General features: G+C 34.9%; 1 pseudogene; it reads left to right on the plus strand.

The window, feature by feature from the left end:
* LOC110595325 overlaps positions 1–16761 on the plus strand; it is an 89095-nt pseudogene extending 72334 nt beyond the window's left edge.
* Positions 16762–22211: the final 5450 nt, after the last annotated feature.

The following is a 22211-nucleotide window of genomic DNA, read 5'->3' on the forward strand; positions in this document are numbered from 1 at the left end:
AAAAAAAAAAAAAAAAAAAAAAAAAAGAAATGACATTGGTTGTAAAGTGGGAAACAGGTCAAATAAAGTTATATACAAGTTATATGGAGATGAGCATACTGGGCTTCCTTGTGAGGAATAAAATATACAGAAATAAAAGGTGCGATGAGAATAGTCCTTGTGACCTCAGAGACCAACTGGGGTGATGAAGCTCTGACAGACAAAAATGAAAAGAAGAATGCAGTAAGAATAAATAATTATCAGGCAAGGAAAGGACTTTTCAAGCAGTATGAACAGCCTGAGTAAACGCTCAGAGGCCTTTGACAATAGGGTATTCTGGGGATTACAAGTAGTTGATCATTTCTGATATGTTAAATGCAAGAGAAAGAATAGAAGACACTGTAAAGATAGGCTGGCATTATGTTATGGTAAAGTTGTTTAAAATTTATTGATTTATAAATTCATTTTTATTTGGGGTATCACATTTTAATACTCTAAAAGTGCAAAACCTTTTTGGTCAGTGGTCCCATGTAGAGATCACTATTCAGCAAAAATATTCAACCATACACATTTGCTATTAGCTTTCACATTTAAAAAGATTAAGCTTATGAAGTTTTCGTGTGTTAAATATGACAATATGAAGCTTAAGAGTTTATTTTCTGAAAATTGAATCCCCCCAAATCACACTTATTTCAAAGAGAAAGACTATCTCTTTCACTTTGTTAGAGAAGATGTTTTGCAAAAATCTTAATTATAAGATAAAATTGAAACATAAATCTACACATTTTAGTTTCTTTTGTTTGACACAGCTTATTATGTACAGATGGTTCATCATTCTGCCCACTTCATAAGTCAATTTTTTAATATTTTGTTTATATGCAAAATTATGGACTGGGTGGACATAAAATCATTTAATGCAAGAACATTGTTAAACTTATAATCAAAAGCAAATTTGACATACTATTAGTGGTAAAGACATATTTCACACAGGAAACACAATTTCTAATAAAACTTTTTTATGATTACTAATGATCGAATTTTGCTACACCTGCTCACCTTGTTGATCTGTCATTAGTTAAAGAATATTTATTTTTACTGTTGTGCATTGGCATCTAAATAATTTGCAGTTTATATTCGTTTGGTTTGGTCTGGTCTGGTGATCTGGTTTGGTTTGTTTTATATAATCATCAGTGTTTCTTATATTAACAACTGGGTTATATGCTAAATATGATATAATCTTTTTTTAAGCCACAACCAAGATAAAACTGAGGCAATTGTAAGATAGAATTCTAGCAGCTTCTCTCACCTATCGTCAGTTGTAGTCTAGTATTAGTGCTGTTGCATCTCAATGTTGAAGATAAGGTAGGTAGTTGGTAACATAATTGTTATCCTTTTATCTAAGATTCGGGAAAAGAAGTTATTATGCATGACTACTTAATTTAAGCACTATTAGAATTAATAATTCTTTTATCATCAAAAGAATAAAAAATATAGCAATGCCTTTTAAAATTGATTGCTATTCTGATAAAAAGTATATACAGCATTTAAATCAGCATATAATTAAACATATATAATCACCCATCTCTTCCAAATCCGAAGCAAATTAGGTCAGTACAGGAATAAATTAAAGAGTGAACACATCAAAATTTTAGAATTTCTTTCTTCCAAGTCTTTTGGTTTCAGTCTTATGTAAATGACTCAATGAAAATAACCCTTGTATTCTCCAACTTTTCTTTCAATAGTTTTAGAGCTACAAATGGTGAATTCTCTTTTTTAAAGCAATTATCATAGGCCCTTTGACTTTACCATTGATCATGATTGTCCCTTAAGTCCAAGGCCCATGTAACCTCTGACATTCTTCTCTTTGCCTCTAGTTTCCAGCTCAGCAATCACTTCTTAAGTTAAAATAAAACTTGGTTTCTCTGGTTTTTTTAACCTTTGCAGGATCTTAAAAGAGTTCTCCTTCTCTGGCACTTTCTGCATTGGTTCATTCAGGGAAACCAACAAACCTGACTAAATGCAGCCTAACCACAGTCTTCCCCAACAACCTGGCATCCTCCTGACACATTTGTGATTCCCTACCTCTAAGATGGCTCAGCCAATAATCCATACCTCTCTGCCTACATTCTTTTTTTTTTTTTCATCTTCTTAGAATTCTGGTTGAATCCCTTTATATTTTCTTCCTAAAAAACAGTAAAAACCATTAAGGAGCAATAATGTTTTAATTTATCTAAAATGCATACAGGAAAAAAGAGGAAGAAAGTAGCTGAGTAGCCTATATGTAATTCTTATAGCTACAGGAAATACAATGATTTAGTTTTGCTTATTGTCTGACTGGTCAACTGAATAGGATTGAGTCTCTAGTGAGATAGATTTTTTTTTTCCAAATTAGTACCAAAGTGCTTACTTTCTAAATGCTGGTAATTGGTTTGTAAAGTGGATATATATATATAATCAGTCGATTTTGGAGCATACTAGGAAATCAACCCATTTTTTAAATTGATAAAGGCTATCAATATAGCAATGCCTTTTAAAATTGATTGCTATTCTGATAAAAAGTATATACAGCATACTTAAAATAAATATATAGCATAGTATATTTATTCTGTCTTTCTTATGAACTGCATCCTAAGGAAACCAGACAGTCAAAAACAGAAAATTTCTCTTACCAAAGCAGGACAACTTCTAAATGAAGAAGAAATGATGAAATTAGAATATCATTAGTATGAAACTACTAAGAAATTAATGGATCTAAGTAATGATCATTGGCTAGTACTGATGACACTAAAGGAAAGAGTCAAATATTCATGACTTCTCATGTAAATATACAATACAACTAGTAAGGTGTTTTTATTTTTAAAAAAGTTAGATTCTGACTTTTTGTACTGATCAAAGTACCTAATCACAGGTAATACAGGTGTTCAGGGACAAATTAAATAACAGTAGGATATTTGGAGTGATGTTAGAGTTTAAAATAAAAGGGAAAACACAATAATAAAATAATTCAACAATTCAAATATTTATAGAATAAAGCAGAAGGAAGGAAATAACACAGATTAAAGCAAAATAGAATCAAGTAAAATATGGAATAAAACAAAATTAAGAATTGGTTTTTAAAAAGCTAAACAAAAAACAGAAAAAGCTAAACAAAATTGACAAACCCGTAGCTAGACTAACAAAGAAAAAAAGAGAGAAGACAAATAAAAAAATAAGAAATAAAAGAGAAGATATTACAACTGATGTCACAGAAATAAAAATAAAAGAGCATAAGGGGGTGTTATGAATAGTTGTATGTCAACAAATTGAACAAAATAGAATAAATGAAATAATTTTGGAAATATATAACATACCACGACTGAATCAAGAACTACAAAGCCTACAAAGCCTGAACAGATAACGAATAGGGAGAAGCCATTAAATGGTTTCCCAGGTGACTTCCTTCAAACAGTTAAAGGAAAATAATGCCATCCTTCTTAAATTTTTATTTTAAAAAATAAGAGAAGAGAGAATACTTTCAAACTCTTTTTATGAAGTCATAATAACTCTGACACCAAAGTTAAAGACACCATAGAAAAAGAAATCTATAAGATAATATCTCTGGTTGAGCATGAATGCAAAAATCATACTCAGTGATGAAGAAGTGAAAGCTTTTCCTTTAAGATCTAGACCAAGGAAAGATGCCTATTCTCACTACTCCTTTTCAACATAGTACAGAATTCCAGGAAAAGGAAAAAAGATATAAAAGACATCCAAATTAGAAAGGAAGAAGTAAAATGACCTCTGATTGCAGTTAATATAATATTATATATATATATATTTTTTAATTTTTTTTAAGAAAGCATGATGTCTTGACTTTAGAAAAGCTCCCAGAGGGGACCTTAGGGGGTTGCCCAATATAATCTTACATGTAGAAATCCTAAAAATTCCCTAAAAAACAAAAGCGTAAGAACTAGTAAATGAATTCAGCAAAGTCTTAGGTCACAAAATCAAAGTAAAAAATCAGTTGCATTTTGAATATTAACAACAAATAAGAAAGTTAAAAATGTGACCAATTTACATTTGAATGAAAAAAGCATAGAATAGTTAGGAATAAAGTTAACTAAGGAGATGAAAGACTATACACTGAAAAATATAAAATACTGATTAAAGGAATTCAAGCAGATACAAATAAGTAAAAAAGATATCACATATTTATGGATTAGAAGAATTAATGTTATTAAAATGTCCATACTCTCCAAAGCAATCTACAGATGCAAACCAGTCCTTATCAAAATCCCACTAGCAGTCTTTACAGAATAGAATAAAATCCTGGAACTCATATGGAAACGCAAAATACTCCAAATAGTTAAATCAATTTTAAGCAAAAAAACAAAGATGGAGACATTGCACTTCCTGATTTCAAAATATACTACAAAGCTTAACATCATTAATCATCAAGAAAATATAAGTCAAAACCACAATGCCATTATCACCTTATACCTATCAGAATGACCATTGTCAAAAACCAAAAGATAATAAGTGCTGACAAGCATGTGGAGAAAAAAGAACACTTGTATACTCTCGGTGGGAATATAAAATGGTGCAGTAATTAAGAAAAATAACATGAAGTTTCCATTAAAATTAAAAATAAAACTACTATGTGACCCAGCAATTCCACTACTGGCTATCTATCCAAAGAAATTGAAAACAGAATCTTGAAGACATAAATGCACTCCTATGTTCAGTGCAGCATTATTTATAATAACCAAGATATGGAATCACATTAAATGCCCATACTATAATACCATCCAGCCTTAAAAAGAAATTATGTGTTTTGTGACAACATGGATAAACCTGCGAGAAATTATGTTCAGTCACAGAAGGGCAAATACTATATGATATAACGGTATTTATGATGAATTTAAAATAGCCAAACTCATAGAAGCAGAGACAGAAGTGGTGATTTCCAAGGATTGGGGGAGGCAGCAATGGAGAGGTATTAGTCAAAAAGTACAAAGTTTTGTGGGGTTTTTTTTGTTTGTTCGTTTTTTAAAATTTATTTATTTATTATAAAGATGTGGGGTACAATTAAGGGTTAGGTATATAAACATCGATCATGCATGTACCCCTGCTGACGAGGTATACCCCTCCTTCCCCTAGCAGTTTCCCTCAACTGCCAGTCCCACTCCCCTCCCGTGACAGTTTTCCACTACTACCAATTTCTTTCTTTTAGCATTATAATTGTTCAAGATCACCTTATGAGTGAGAACATATGGAACTCAGTTCTTTGTTTCTGTGATAAATCACTGCATATGTTCGTCTCCAAATCCATCCAAGTTGCTGCAAAGTCCATATATTTGTCCTTTTTTATGGCTGCATAATATTCCATTTGTGTATGTGTACCACATTTTTTTTTTTTTTTATCCAGTCCAGCTTCAATGGGCAACAGTGTTGGTTCCATGGTTTTGCTATTGTGAATAGAGCTGCAACAAACATACGTGTGCCAGGTATCTTTTTTGTAGCAACATTTGAGTTCTTCCGGGTATATTCCCAATAGGGGAATTGCTGGGTCATATGGAAGGTCAAGTGAAGAATCTTAGAAAGTGCAGGAGACACCCTTATGGAAATTGGAACTAGTAACCAATTCCTATTTAGAACCCCAAAGGCCAATACCTTAAGAAAAAGGATAGGCAAGTGGGACCACATCAAATTAACAAGCTTCTGCAAAGCAAAAGAAACCATCAAGAGAGCAGAGAGACAGCCGACAGAATGGGAACATATATTTGCCAACTATATATCTCACAAAGCCCTGACATCTAGGATCTACAAGGAACTCAAACACGCCGAAAGGAAAAAAAACAAACAGCCCCTTTAAAAAGTGAACAAATGACATGAATGGACACTTCTCAAAAGAAGATAATATGGGCAGCCAACAGACACATGAAAAAGTTCTCAACCTCACTCATCAGGAGAGAAATGTAAATTAAAACCACATTGAGATACCACCTAACCACTGTGAGAATGACCATCATTAATAAAACAAACAACAACAGATGCTGGTGAGGAAGTGGAGAAAAAGGAATGCTTCTACCCTGCTGATGGGAATGCAGACTAGTACACCCTCTTTGGAAGACAGTGTGGTGATTTCTGAAAGAACAAGGTTTTGTTTATACAAGATGACTAAGTCCTAAGGATCTACTGTACAGTATAGTACTAACAATACTCTGTTGCATACTCCAAAAAAATAAATACTGAGGGTAAATCTTCTGTTAAGTATTCCTATCATAAAACATAATGATAATAAGAGGGTAGGAAGACACTTTTAGGGGTGATGGATATGTTTATGGCATAGATTGGTGTGACAATTTCACAGCTGTATACTTATCTTTAAACTCATCAAGTTGTATACATTTAATATATGCAATGATTTGTAAATCAATCATCCTTTAACAAAGTGGTTTAAGAAAAAACAACCTAAGATGCCCTCCAGATGTATAACACACAAATGTAAGCACTTTTCTTTCAAGGACAGATACATGGTAAACAAATAGATTGGAGGAAAAAAATGACTGCATCTACTATTAAAATGTTAAACATTATTTTTCTTTCTGTCTTTCATTTTTGCCTTCCATGATATGATAGTTTCAGGGAAGACCGGAATGAGGTGTTTGTGACTTTAGTATCAGTATTAGTGTATTTCTAAACAAGACATGTCTATAGTCTAGATGCTTTAGGTTTCAAAATTATTGTACTTCTTTCTATATTTCAGCACAAGAATCTTAGAGTTTAACCCATAGAGCATCCCTTAAAGATGTATAACATGTCTCATAGCTTCCATTTTGTGTGCTAACCTTTCTTCTAATTATATCTTATTTTTTTACCTTTATTTTCCCTTTATCTCATTTTTAAAAGTGTATCTTAAACACATTGTTTGTATGTTTGTAAATTCCAAAACAAGTCCACCTCATGTGAGATTTCAAACTGTTTTCATTTGTCCTACCCCAAATAAATTCAAGGTTTTCCTTGCACATTAAAAATCAAACCTTAGTGCCCGAGTTCCATACTGTCCATTTGCAGAGGCTTAAAATTGCCCTGAGTCATCAGAGAGACGGTTGACTTTAAGGGGATGCATTGGATGGAGATATGTGAAAGATACAGTCAAATTTTAATTAAAATCCAATACTCAGTAAGTTAAAAAACAATACTCAGTAAGTAAAAAACAGTTTTCTGGAGCTTTGACAGGGGCTCTTAAGTTTCTCTTAGCTTATTTTCTCTTGTTCTGTTGTACTCTCAACTCCTTATTTTCTCTGCCCATGCTCCTGTTTGTACAGTTTATCCAAACAAGAAAATTAACATTTCTTTTTCTTTTTCTTTTGTCTTTTTTATTTATTATAAAGATGTAGGGTACAATTCAGGGTTAGCTATATAAACATTGATCATGAAGGTACCCTTGTTGATGAGGTATGCCCCTTCCTCCCCCAGCAGATTCCCTCAACTGCCAATGCCACTCCACTTCCCCTGACAGTTTTCCACTACTGCCAATCACTTTCTTATAGCATTATAATTTGAGAATATACCCAGAGAAATTCAAATTATTCTACAAAAAAGATACCTGGCACATGTATGTTTGTTGCAGCTCTATGCACAATAACAAAAACATGGAACCAACCGTGTTGCCCATCAAAGCTGGACGGGATTTAAAAAATGTGGTACATACACACAATGGAATATTATGCAGCCATAAAGAAGGACAAATATATGGACTCTGCAGCAACTTGGATGGATTTGGAGATGATCATATTCAGTGACTTATCACAGAAACAAAGAACTGAGTTCCATATGTTCTCACTCATAAGCTGACCTTGAAAATTAACATTTCAATGTGTATTCTAAGACGTCTGAATTCTGCTTTGGCCGGTGGGTTTGAGAGTGTCTGTGTGTATGCGTGCACATGTATGTGTGTACACACTCATGTGTATGTTCCTAATACTTTCTGTAGCCTTCATCTATGTTTTGGTCTTAGTGATTTTTGACCTTTTGGCTGAGGAAAGAAAGAGACCTTCAGGGCCCTGGTGTACATAATACAAAGGGTGGGAAAAGCAGACAGATATTCTTTTTATTTTTATATTAGCTAAGTGTGATATTTTATAATATAATCTCACCAAGCTGCATTGAGTTCTTTTTGGTGGACAAATACTTGTGTAGGAAAGAAAGTGACAAATGGGCATGTAAATCAACAGAAATGTTTAACTATATTCACAATTATTATAGCAAGAGTATTAGGTTTACCTAAATGTTACGAAAGTAGTAAGCTAACAGAGGTGTAAGCACATAAGTTTTGTCTTTGTTTTTCCCGGGCTTGGTATGACAGTTCACTAAAGTAATCAGGGAACCAAGCTCCTTTCAAATTTGACTTTGCCATTTCTATAGGTGGCCTTCATCTGTATGTTTTTAAATGTTGCTGAAGTGCCTGTCGTCGTATCAACATCCCTGGTAGCAGTAAGGAGGAAGAGGAGGCACGTTTACTTCAACATAAGTTGTAGCTACCACTTCGCTCACAGCTCTTAAAAGGGTCTGAAATTAGCAAGGATACCAACCTTTCTGCATGGGAGGCTAAATTATCATCTGTTTTCTGAGCAACTAAAAATATATTTACCTAAAATATACTTAGCCACCCCAGCTTTTAAAAAATCAATGATTCTTTTAAAATACCACATGAGGAGAACAGGTAATAGAATTATCAATCTAGGAAATGGTACAGTAAAGGAGATAATCTGAAACTAGAAAGTTTGCAGTCAATATTTCACAGGATGAAAAAATGAAACCAACTAGAAACAAGATATGGAAAAAGATTATAAGTAAATTACAGTATAGTGGCCCAGGAACAAATTCATGCATGTCGAACCCTCAAGGACATGTGTTGATGTTTCATTGGGCCAAATTTGGTATTTCCAATATAAGAAACAGGAATGGAGTGTAGGAAACACCTTGAATTATCCATGACTAATCTTTCTTTTGGATTAAATAGAACATAACAACAGTAAGTGGTTACATGTTACTTCCTCTCATTTGTAGTTAGACTGAGAGACCACTCCTCCATCTTACCAAAGAGAAATCTGAAATAAATTTCTAAAGTGTTTGGGGGTGGGAAGGACTGCTGTATTTTTTACTTTGTAGTAAAAAAGATACTCTATGAAGAGGATCATCCACAAACAGAGTTTTACCAGTGATGACCCTGAGGTTCAAGAAGATAAAGTGATTTTCCCAAGGCCACAAGGCTAGTAAGTTTTAGTATTGGTACTAGATATAGAAACATTCTGATTCATAGTCTATGCCTCTTACATCTCATTAAAAATTTTCTTGGCAGCATCTAGCTATTCATTAAATTTTAGCTTCCTCAATCTCGGAAAGGTATCAGCGCATCAATTTAGAATACTTATTTTCAGATCTCAATAACATTGAGTCAAAAAAAATCAGTTTAACTAAGAGTCCTTTTATAATTAGTTAAATTCCGCATTTTTGTGAGGATTCATATAATCCATTGTGTAACCCTGCCTTTATGTTCTCACTGATGTAGCTTTTTATTCTTCTTCTGACTATTAATAAAAGTTGCAAATATTAAGAAAACCTGACTGTGCTATTTTCCATTAATAATAATATCAATTTAACCAGGTAATCAATCCCACTATTTACTAATCACATAACTCTGGGAAGCAAAATTCACACAGTGCACATAGTAATCTATGTTAATAGCATGGATGTTCTGCTAAATGGTAGGAATAAAATGGTGAGCAAAACCAGACATTGTTCCTGTTGGCACTGAGCTTGGAGTTTAGTGGAGAAATAGACATTTAACAGGCATACTAATGGTCATATCATTTTAAAACTTAATTAAGAAGAATTGCATGGTCCAATGAAAGCATATGATAAAGACTTCAATAAATATTGAATGAGTTATTGGGCATAGCACACATATGGGGACTAGTAGGACTGGTGAGTGATGAGATGGTTAAGTTAAGATGCACCAAATTGTTAAGGACTTTAGACTTGACACAATTAAATGTATAGATAAAATGAGCCATTAAAGGCTGTACAAATGGAGAAACAACATGATCCTCTTTATGTTTTGAGGGGAAGGAGGCTTCGATAATATTGAAAGAATGGCATGAAAGTTTGTAAAACTAGCAGAAGGGAAATCAGTTTGTTGGTAATTTTGAAGATCCAGGTAAGAGATAGAGAAAACCTCAATAGGTAGTGAGATAGCGGAACAGGAAAAAATTTGAAGGACATTTCATGGATACTTATGATAGAAATTGGTGACAAATAATCCTTTATTGTATTAGGGATAAGATATTAAAAATATTCAAATGTTCCTTGCTTAGATGACTAAGATTATGCCAGTAAATAAGACAGAACAAAGAACAAGTATCATAAACAGAGTCGAGGAAGAAAAAAGCAGCCCTTCATATTGGGTAATTGGTCTGAAACTCACAGATAGGTGTCATTGTTGTTACAAGTCTGTTTGATGCTAACAGCTAGTCCTTATTGCTCTGCTCTTGGACATAAACAATCTCACAGAACATCAGCATCAAACAAGGTAACTCTGAGACCATGATTAACTCTAAGACCATGACCACATTGACTAACATCAACATCAAACTAGGTAATGTTGAGACAAAAAGGTGATTATTATGCAATCTCACAATACCATACATTTCCCCTCTTCAGTTAAAAAGAGTGACTGCTATTCTTTTACCAGTTTCAACATTCTCTCCATTCTGATTTAACCTCCATATACATAAGATTTATTAAGATGTTCATAGATTTGGTCCTGTTTTCTGGAAACCCCCAACTTAGATCTAGCACTTGCTTCACAAGATCCTCCCCCAAATTACTCATACAAAACCCAAATCCGGTATGTTCTTTTTAATGCCCTTTTCGTGAAAGACCCCATGTTTTCCTACAGTGTGCATCATTCTCTGTCACTGAAGCAAGTAATAAATCCAATTTGTTTAACTACAGCTGCGATTTTTGTCACTTTGGCTCAAGGTCACACATGGCAATAGGCCTAATATTGGACAATGTAATCTTGAAGTGCTTCCAGAGGTATAAGGGACAGTTGGAAATTCACTTTGGAGTTCACATGAAAGAAAAAACTAGATGTGTACATTGAGGAGGAGTTATCAACTTTTGTGCCAACATTTCCCAAACTTGTATATAGTTTCAGAGTGTATAAATGTAATATTATGTGGTCTGTGTTCCAATAAAATTGGACAGAAGTAGTTTCAACATGGTTGAGAGGGTTCTTTACCTCAGAAATGTCATGCTTCACATTCCAAATTCTACAAAATTCTGAATATATTTTATTATAGAATTATTTTTCTAGCCAGACATACCCTGAAGTATATTGCACAGAACCTAATTTGAGAAATATTGCTTCAAATGGAAGAGGAAACATTAGGAACAGATGAAATTCCTCAGATAGTAAACACATACCAAAAAGTTAAACACCAAATATATAATCTATCGCTAAACATAGCCAATAATAAATATTTATATAAGCTTACAATTAAGTAAATTGCATTAGAAACAAAAGTAATATATCATCAAAATGCATCCCTCCCTAGTTATTTTACTATATCCTACTATTATGTATGCTGTTAACATGACATCTGCTCCATCTGTATGGTAAATTCTACACAATAGTGTACTATTACATAATTCTTCTGATCTCCCCACTCAGTGATGTCTCTTTGCTAGTTTACAATAGGTAGTAGTGGAAATATTTGCACCATGATAACAGCAAGCACCACAAATCAAACATTGATTTATTATTTTATTGATTAACTCTAGATTTATGACAGTGAAAAAATGTTAGTAATGCAGTCAAAACTTAAAAGTGTGTGTCTGTAACATTTAAATGTAAAAAGTGCAATGTTTGGCCTGGATTGGTGGCTCAGCATGTAATTCCAGCACTTTGGGAGGCTGAGGCGAGTGGATTCCCTGAGACCACAGGTTCGAGACCAGCCCAGGCAACTTGGCGAGACCGTGTCTCTACAATAAGTCAAAAAAATTAGCCGGGTGTGGTAGTGCATGCCTGTAGTTCCAGCTACCTGGAAGGCTGAGGCAGAAGGATCTCTGGAGCTCAGCAGGTCCACTCTGGGGTGTCTGTAAGTGTGCCACTGCACTCCAGTCTGGGCAACAGAGTGAGACTTTTCAACTCAAAAAAATAAAAATAAAAATGAAAAAAGTGCAATGTTCCTCGGGTATTTCCAAACTGTTATCCAATTCAGCAAAGATGTTTGCCAGCTCACTTATGAACAAATGCCACTTCACCATATTCAATGTATGTCTTCATAATTTTCACAGTTTATGTGAATGAAAATACCAACTAATATTCATGTCAGAAGTACATTCACTCATCAGTTTAAACAGTAATTTGGTCAGAGATACAAGAGTTCAGGAAACATTAATGAAAGTGTCTTATGAGATCAATTGACTCTACGAGTTACAATAAGGAATATTACATATTTTAATATTATTTAAATTGTGTGCTATATGTCTTCTATACTAGTAAAATTTATAATAAACAAACATACTTTTTTTCACAGAGAGCATGTTAAACATTTACCAACACATCACTCTACAACAATTATTTTCACAGAAATTCATAAGTGGACATGTATGAGAATATTCAGTGCTGGATTATTTATGGCAACAGGGATGAGCATCAGTCATTAGGAGAATAGATAGGTAAAATGGATAGACTATGTAACAATTAGAAGTGTGAAATTATAGTCACGTCATAACATAATACTTTAAAAAAATGCTGAGTTAAAAATTTAAATAGAATTAGGTCATAGACATTTTGTAAAAACATCCTCTCCTGTCGACCAAAAAAAGGATACGGATTAAACATAAAAGAATGTTACCTACCAGGATAGAGGGTGGGAAATAGGCAAAGATAGAGGAAATACACAAATAAAGCAAGAAAGAAACCTTGCGCTGGCCATGATGAAAATGTGTAATTAATTGAGGAGTACCCCAACTCAACTTGGGATCACCCCAACTTCCAGGAGGAACATAGCATGTGAGGTAGATTATCCAGGCTAGGGTTAGAAACAGCAGTTGGTAGATGGATTCCTGGGCAACTGTGAGGAGCAGGATGTTGAAGAAGCATTTCATGTCAAGAATCTATTCAACAGGGAATGTCAGAGGCAATGCAAGTTTTTTGATATGTTTATAAAGTTTTAGCAAGGAGTGAAACTGGAAGATATCAACAGGGACAAAATGATGAAGAGTCTGGATACCACACTAAAAAGCTTGGTTTTTATTCTGAAAGCAATTAAAAATTCTATGAAAGATTTTATGAAGGAAATGTCATTATTAGACTTCTTTAAGAACGATCACTAAGCCTGTGGAAAGTGGATTGTTTGTGTCAAATCTGTCGCTGGGAGACAACTTGAGAAAGTGCTATACGAATCCAGGAGAGAAACAGTGAAGACCTAATTTAAACTGGCAGCCTTGGGGACAGAAAGAGGAGAATCAAGAGACAGATAAAAGGAGAATTTAGCTATCTTGATCATTGACTAGCTATGAGTGGGGATTGAATAAAGATTTCAAGGATGATGGTGTGAATAACAATGCCTTAGCCGGGCTCAGTGGCTCAGCCTGTAATCCTGTGCCTTTGGGAGGCTGAGGTGAGTGAATTGCCTGAGCCTGCGAGTTTGAGACACACCTGGGCAACTTGGCAAGACCTCATCTCTACAATAAATCCAAAAATTAGCCGGGCATGGTAGCACATGCCTGTAATTCCAGCTACTCGGAAGGCTGAGGCAGCAGGATCACTGGATCCCAGCAGGTCAAGGTTGCGGTGGCCAGGAGCAGCCACTGCACTCCAGTCTGGGTGACAGAGTGAGACTCCAACTCAAAAAAACAAAAAAACAAACAAAAAAACCCCCAAAAATGCCTTTAGCTGAGTTGATCAATTCTTATTGCTTTTTTTAATGTGGGTATATAAAGGGTAAATGGTGAGCTTTATTGCAAATGTACCAACATAAAGTGATTACTATAACAATGATTATTAATATTACCTACTGTGCATTCAGGGAAAAAAAATCATTTAAAAAAACCTTTATCCATATTAAAAAGTTATTTTCTGAAACAGCAGAAAGAAACAATAATGGCCAAAAAGAAAGCACACAGTGAAGTCATTTTCCTGAATTTTGCATATAAAATTATGTAGCAAAATAATTACATGCTAAAATACAAAAAAGAATTAGTACTTTTTAAATTATACTAATATATTCATTAAAAAAGGAAAAACCTTTCCATGCATCTCACAGTCTAGAGACAAATAAGAGTAAATAAGCAACATGTAAGATGTCAGAAATGCCTGGAATTTGGACATTGCACTTATGAATACACAGGAAAAAGAAAATAGCTACATAGGCCTTCGGGGGGCCAGTCCCTGCAAAGAGATTTAGGGGGTCCCTTGGAAGGTGTGATGGCGTCGGCGATTCGTAGGGATAGATATTAAAAGAAAGAAAGAGTACTGGTAGAGAAAGAAAGAAGCTGGACTCTGTCTAGTGCAGAAGCTGATTCTGTAGGAGGGATAGATATTAAAAGAAAGAAAGATGGTGGGATAGATATAAAGAGAAAGAAAGAAAGTGGACAACTGTTCAATGAATTGAGCAGAAGCCATTTATTGAAAGTTACAGTGGGTATTTATCCCCAAATTTTACACAGACAGTCTCACAAGTCTTTCATGTGACACAAAGTCAGGTGCAGGAGGGGCATCCCCCACCCACCAGGTGTTTCCTCAGGCATGAGGAAGAACAATCCCAATTAAATCACAAAACTTTTACATGAACACAAAGCCAGGTGAATGAGGGGCATCCCTCACCCACCAGGTGTTTCCTGGAGTATGAGGAAGGGCAATCCCAATTAAATCACAAGACATTCATATGAACATAGAGCCAGGTGGATGAGGGGTGTCCCCCACCCATCAGGTGTTTCTCCAAGCATGAGGAAGGAAGATCCCAAAGCTATCTCACTGTTCCTCATGCTTGGTTAGTATTTCTCAAAAGCAATACAACAATTCTAATATAATATTCTAGTAATCAATAACTTTTAAAACCTATGCATACACAACACTTAATAACCAACCTAAATCTCAATTCCTCTCTATTTTACGCTAATTCTACCTACACTATAGAAACTCTTAATTATAGTACAAACCAATTCCTAAGGAATGTGGCCCAGTCAAAAGATCACACTGGGCTGTTGCTGGTAACAATAGATTACAATCTCTTAACAAAATGACTGTTCCGAAATTCTATAAATCTATTTTCACTTTTATAAAAGTTTCTAATACCTAATCCTGATCATAAGCAATAAAGCTTCTACAAAATAAAACCCAAATATAAACTGTAAATTGTATTAAAGCCAAAACCGCAAATGTAGAAAATGGAAACAATGTAATTTCTAAAGTTAGCTGTATTCTTATTAAACCTCAAAATATCATGTTTGATCATGCTTGAACTGACATAATTCACTGATGTAGCATAACCTATTCTACAATACATTTTTCTTTTTTGAGTTGGAGTCTCATTCTGTCGCCCAGACTGGAGTGCAGTGGCCGCTCCCGGCCACCACAGCTTCAACCTGCTGGGCTCCGGCGATCCTTCCGCCTCAGCCTTCCAAGTAGCCGGAATTACAGACGTGTGCTACCATGCCCGGCTGATTTTTGATTTATTGTAGAGACAAGGTCTTGCCAAGTTACCCAGGCGGGTCTCAAACCTGCGGGCTCAGGCAATCCACTCACCTCAGCCTCCCAAAGGCACAGGATTATAGGCTGAGCCACCAAGCCCGGCTTACAATACTTTCTATGAATAAAATAAATTCAATTTCTATAATAAGTAGAAAAAGCCCTATACTAACTGTAGCTAAAAACCAGTTTAAAACAAAGCAGTCTAGTCCAAAGTACATGCTGGACCCTTAGGAATGTGGCCCAGCCCAAAGTTTGTGCTGGGCCTTTAGGAATGGCCGTTTTTAGTAGCTCTAGATATTTATCTGTATTATTAAGGTTGAAACAGCACTTTGTATGTATATACTAATTCTACAAATATACTATTAAATCTTAAAAGAAGCTTATACTATATTAAAGGCTCCCAAATGTGACCTGAGTTTGAATTATGTTAAGTTTAAAGCCAAAACCGCCATCTGTGAGAAACGGGAACAATGGACTCCTAAAGTAAGCCATGCCTGTTGTACTCTCAGAACTTCATGCTTAGATCATCAAAGTCCCTGCTAGTGGAAGGTGCCAAACAGCAAAGGGAAGAGGGAATGGGCCTTCAGCTCCTTAACTCATCCTAGTAGTCTCAGGGTCCACAGCCTGTCTGGATCCCTATCGCTCAGGTGGGCCTCCACGGCTGGCTCCCAACATAGACCTACAAGAATAGCAGAACTAAAGAAAGTTTCTAAAAGATAAAGAAAACGTTATCAACAAAGCATGGGGGAAACTAACATAGAGAGATGAATGAAGGATAAAACACCTAAAAGTGGAACTAGTTCCAGTAGCAATAGTTTTGAGAGTTCATCTGGTGATTCTCCAGCAGGGAGTGAAGAATTATTTACCTCATCCTCCACAGAGGACAATGACACTGATGAAAACTCCTATCTAGTTTATCATCTTTGGCCTCCTCTACAATCTCTTCCTCCTCCTCTAGATCAAACTCAGATTCCAGCTCTTCCAATAGCAGCAACACCAGTACAGATCCAGCTCTAAGGATGAACTATTGAGAATAAGGAGAAATAGAATTGCTCCATCTATGCTGGACTGATGAACTGAAAATATTAATGTGATTCTCAAAAAGGAATTCAGAATACGTTAAGGCCAAATTGGTTAACTGGTAAAAACTTCTAAAATTCCAAAATGGGCCAGCCACGGTGGCTCACACCTGTAATCCCAGAACTTGGGTAGGTAGAGGTGGGAGGATTGTCAGTCCAAGAATTTGAGACCAGCCTAGGCAATATAACAAGATCTTGTCTCTACAAAAAAAAATTGAAAAAACTTGGCCAGGCGTAGTAGAAGACACATGCAATCTCACCTGCTTAGGAAACTGAGTCAGAAGGATCTTCTGAGACCAGGAGTTCGAGACTGTGGTGAGCCATGATGGTGCCTCCAGCCTAGGCAACACAGTGAGACCTCAACTGAAAATAAATAAATACATATATACATTCATACATAATTCAAAATGTTTATGATTTTCATTGGAAGACCATAAATATTAATAATGGATTATGTATAAAGACATTTTTATAACTGTTTTGCTTTTTGTTATTGACTTTCAATTTATTTATTTTAAAGATGTGGGGTACAATTCAGGATTAGGTAAACAAGTGGTAATTGTACAGGTAAAGTGTGGGCCTCCCTTTTTTCCCATCATTGCCTGGTTTGAGATCAGTTACCCGTATTGATGTTATTTGGCCACCCCACCCCCAGCAGTTTCCGGCTATAGTCAATCCCTTTCTTATAGTATTACAATATGGTAAATTTCTTTCTTATGGCAAATGTTCAGACTTTTATTGTTTAAGGATAAGTCTTGTTTTTATTTTATGTCTTTAAAATATGCCTCTAGAATTTATTCAAAGTTGAAGTTCAATAAATCTCTTTTTAAGATGAAACTTCCCTTTTTAAATAAATGCCAAACTTTTAAAATAAATTAGCAATATGTATCAAACATGTTTTCAGAATAATGCATAAGAATATCTATCAATGAATGCCTAATGTTTTTGGAGATATATTATGCAAAATTTAATAATTTTTACTTTAAGCTTAGTAGTTTTTCACTATTAATAAGGTTGCTCTATTTTTAGATTTATATTCAAAAATTTATTCTGAGTTGTACAAAACAAAATGTTCAAAGGCCTTTATCGTATTCATACCTTTTGAATGGTACAAGTTTTAAGTAACATACTGTGTCACACATTTTCTTCCAGTTCCTTACATACTTGAGATACCCCTTTCTGAGGAGAATCATGCTAAAGAACCTAAAAAGAGACCCAGAACTCCGGAATTGCCTAGGAGTCTACATGCGTCAGGGTCTGAATGTGTAACTGGCAGTTCTCCCAGCTTATTTTCACATATAATACTGTGTTTTTTAGAGATAACTTAAAAATGCCAGTTATAAAGTTTGCATCTATATTATTAAAACTTAACAATAAAATGGAGGTAATTGTTGAGAACTTAAACTGCCAAATTACTTTTAGGAAGAGTTTTATGCATGACTTACTTTTTTTTTTTTTTTTTAAGAATTTCTAATACATGGCAATAATAGAAGCAGACTGACTTTTAGTCAGAATTATTACTAATTTTAAATTTTCTGCAGATGAAGGCCTCCTTGCCCTCTATTTTCCATACCCAAGTCTGTACTCTTCCACAACCTAGTCATTAGTTCTTCACCACAATATGAAGTTGGTTGTACTAGACATGAGCCTAGATAAGGGATTTTCAACTCAGTCACTATAGTCATTTGTGCTGGATAATTCTTTATTGAATCAATAGTGTCCATGTGGCTAGGGTGAGGTATGAAAATGACTGGCATGAAGTGACCATTACCTGGCAAGGAATCTAGCTTAAATTATAATACACAAGGTCTGAGAACTAAGTTTATGAACTTGTCACCATGCGCTATGTTGGCATCGACGTACAAACAACTCAATAAGGTTTCATAATCTTGGTATATCAGTGTCTCACAGCAGTGCTCCTGTTGATGAGTGGTGGTGTCTTGCCAAGTGGCACTCATTGTTGTTGCATGTTTTTGTATGCTGTTGTGAGAATATCAGAGCTTGAAATAGCACAATGAACAAACATTAAATTTCTTGTTAAACTTGGCAAGAGTGTAAGTAAAATCAGGAATATGTTACTTCAAGTTTATGAGGATAATGCCATGAAGAAAGCAGCAGTGTACCAATGGATTAAAGGTTTTTTCTGAGGGAAGAGAAAACGTCACTGATGAAGAGAGGTCAGGATACACAGTAATGAGCCGAACTAACGAAAACATTGCAAAAATTGTGTTGAATTGTGCATCAAAACCATCAGCTCACTGTGAGAAGCATAGCAGCCCAAATAAACGTGGATAGAGAAACAGGAAAATCTGAACTGAAAACCTTGGCCCGAGAAAAGTGTGTACAAAAATGGTCCCAAAGGAGCTCTTGCATCACGACAATGTGCCAGCTCACACAACCCTGTCTGCGAGGGAGTTTTTAGTCAGTAAATATATAACTGTCTGTTCTATTCTCCCTACTCATCTGATGTGGCCCCAATGGCTTATTTTCTTTACCTGAAGATGAAGGAAATATTGAAAGGAAGACATTTTGATGATATTCAGGACATCAAAAGTAACACAAGAGCTCTGATGGTCATTCCAGAAAAACAGTTCCAAAATTACTTTGATGGGTGGACTAGTCACTGGCATAGGTGCATAGCTTTCCAATGGGAGCACTTCAAAGGTGACGGTAATGATATTCCACCACGAGTTATGTAGCACTTTTTCTAGGATGAGTTTGCAAACTTAATTGTCAAATCCCATATGTGGGTGATCAAGAGAAGATGTCACTGGCCCAGCCAAACACACTCAGGTCAATCAATCAATGGCAAAGAACTGGAATGATAATCTTGTACGAGAGAACTCTGAAATTCAGTTTAGTTCCTAGAGGCTACTGGTGACCTTAACAAGCAGAGTTCCAGTGGAGTAGTAACAGGGGAAGTTACCAAGGTGCAGTGAATGCCTTGAACAACAGCTGAAAAATGATGAGGCCAAAATAGTGCTTGACTATGAACTGGGCAAAATAACAGTTTCTTTCTCTAACACTACTCCTTACCAGAGAAGCAGCATTGAATTTCTTCAAGGAGAGGCTAAGTGACCTGCTAATTTCACCTCCCCAGGCAATACATCTTGCCTCACTCTCTTGGTCCTAATGAAGAAGTGGCCCAAAAGATTTGCTACAAACCCTTTGCTCCTTGATAGTCATGTTCAAATTTACAGTGTTCTCTCAGAGCAGGCTTCTTGCTGTCAACCTTAAATAAAAGTGTATAGAGAAAAATCGCCACACAAGGGTTTATTGGGCAATGATATGCAAGAATTAGAATTGCAATTGGGACACACAAATGAGATGTGTCCAAAGGTCAAAGGGAAAGGCTTTTTAAAGTTAACATCTTTATCATTAAAACTTAACACTAAAACTGAGGTAATTCATAAGAAAAGGAATGACAGTAGCAAAAAACTATGGGGATGTTGGGGGTCAGGGAGGTGGAATTGGCAGTAGTGGGAAACTGCCTGAGGAAGGGGGTCACACCTCATCAACAAGGGTACCTGCATAATGAATATTTGTATACCTAGCCCTGAATTGTACCCCACAATTTTAAAATAAAATTTAAAAAAACGGAGGTAATTGCTTAGAACATAAACTGCCTGAAAGTCTTATTTTATTGAGGAAAAGAGGGAGATTACAAGAGCTGTTTTGAAAGAAATTTAATTGGTACTGGCATTGGTCTTGTAGGAGCTGTTGAGTTCTGAGGGTTGAGTGGCAGTAGTTACTAGATAAGAGGTAATCTTAAAATTGCAGTTAGATCTTTGTGTTGTCTCTGCTGAAGTGCAAAAACAATTCCTGGAACAAGGACCTGGGTGCCCTTCCCCATGGTCTCCCAATTCCATTTTAGTTGAGTATGACATGAATGACTCCATTTTGGATAATCAACTTTCGCAATGCCATTGACTTTAGTCTCTCCCAAATTTCTGCCTTTATATTTAAATATAATGCAGCAAGATTTCTTTTAAAGTCATTTACACATCCATAAAGTAACAGGTATTTTGAAAGTGACTTTTACCAGTCTATTGAGATATGAATTCTGTTGCTTGTTTCAATAGACCTTGCTTCACTGTTTAAAACTTTCAGTAATTTAAAAGAACTATCATTTTTAGGAGGAGAATGTGTGGGAAATATATTTAAGATATTGGAAAAATTTTCATTTCTATGCTTAACAATGTTTTTGGATACTTCAAGAGTTTATAAAAAATTCTTTAGAAACTCTATTCTATTTATGAAATAGTGTCTTTTATTGTTTTACGTTTATCTAACTAATTTCCTTTGCTGGTAATTTTCTTGCGATTCCATAGCTTCCTGTTGAAGTGCTGTCCTTCCTTCAAAATCAAACTCAGAGTCTACCTGTAAGAAAGCTTTATAGTCAAATTGCTTTTTTTCATTACCCTATGATACTCCACTAGAACTTTATACTCTCATTAAAGCATTTAATACAGTCTACCTTGCTATTAGAATTATTTAGGTTAATATCCTGTAAGTACATGGTGAATACAGACAATATTTTTATCGTTTTTGCATCTCCTACTGAACTTAGCTCAATGCTTTGCAAAACAGATGCTCAAAAATGTTTATTGAAATGGATCAAAGGCAATCACTATGTTGAAAATGAATCTGAACCGGGTTTTAATATTTTCTGAACTTAGCTTTAAATTATTACAGGCTTTGTTGCAATAATCTTGAACCTATCTTGGGCTAATTAGCAAACAATTTTAAACATAATTTGTATATGTGAAAAGATTTATAGTTTATAAAGTGCATCAGTTAATTATTGAACAATTAATAAATAATTAGGTGAATGGGAAAAAATGATATAGTGACCACAAATTGTTAATGTAATTTATACATTCATATCATGGAACTATTATATAACTGCCACCATTGATTTTTATGACAAGAAACTCAGACTGTCCCCTTATTATCTTTATGACCTTAAGCATATTAGTTATTGATAAGACATGAATTCCTCATATGTTCCTGCCTGTCTCACAAAGTTACTGTCAAGATCAAATGTGATCATGAAAATAACAGCAGTTTAGATAAATATTCATTAAGAACTCTATACTGTGTTTTCATTTAATCATCACAATAATCCTAGGGGATAGATTATCAGTCCCATTTTTACAAATAAGGAAACTTAGGCACAGAGCGTTTACATAATTTTCCCAGGAGCACATAGCTAGTAAGAGGTAGGTTTGAAATTTGATGTCAAGTAGTCTGATTCCAAAGATCTTAGCTAAAATGTTAAGTTGCTAAGTGTTTGTTCTATCACTTTGAATTTTGTAAAACTTAGCTATATGACATTAACTGGCTACTGAAAATGTTTAAGATCTAAAATTTCTAGAACTTTTCTCTAGATTTCCAAGGTA

Source organism: Carlito syrichta, unplaced genomic scaffold (assembly GCF_000164805.1).
Source record: "Carlito syrichta isolate Samal-C Ts95f unplaced genomic scaffold, Tarsius_syrichta-2.0.1 Scaffold289461, whole genome shotgun sequence".
Taxonomy (NCBI): domain Eukaryota; kingdom Metazoa; phylum Chordata; class Mammalia; order Primates; family Tarsiidae; genus Carlito; species Carlito syrichta.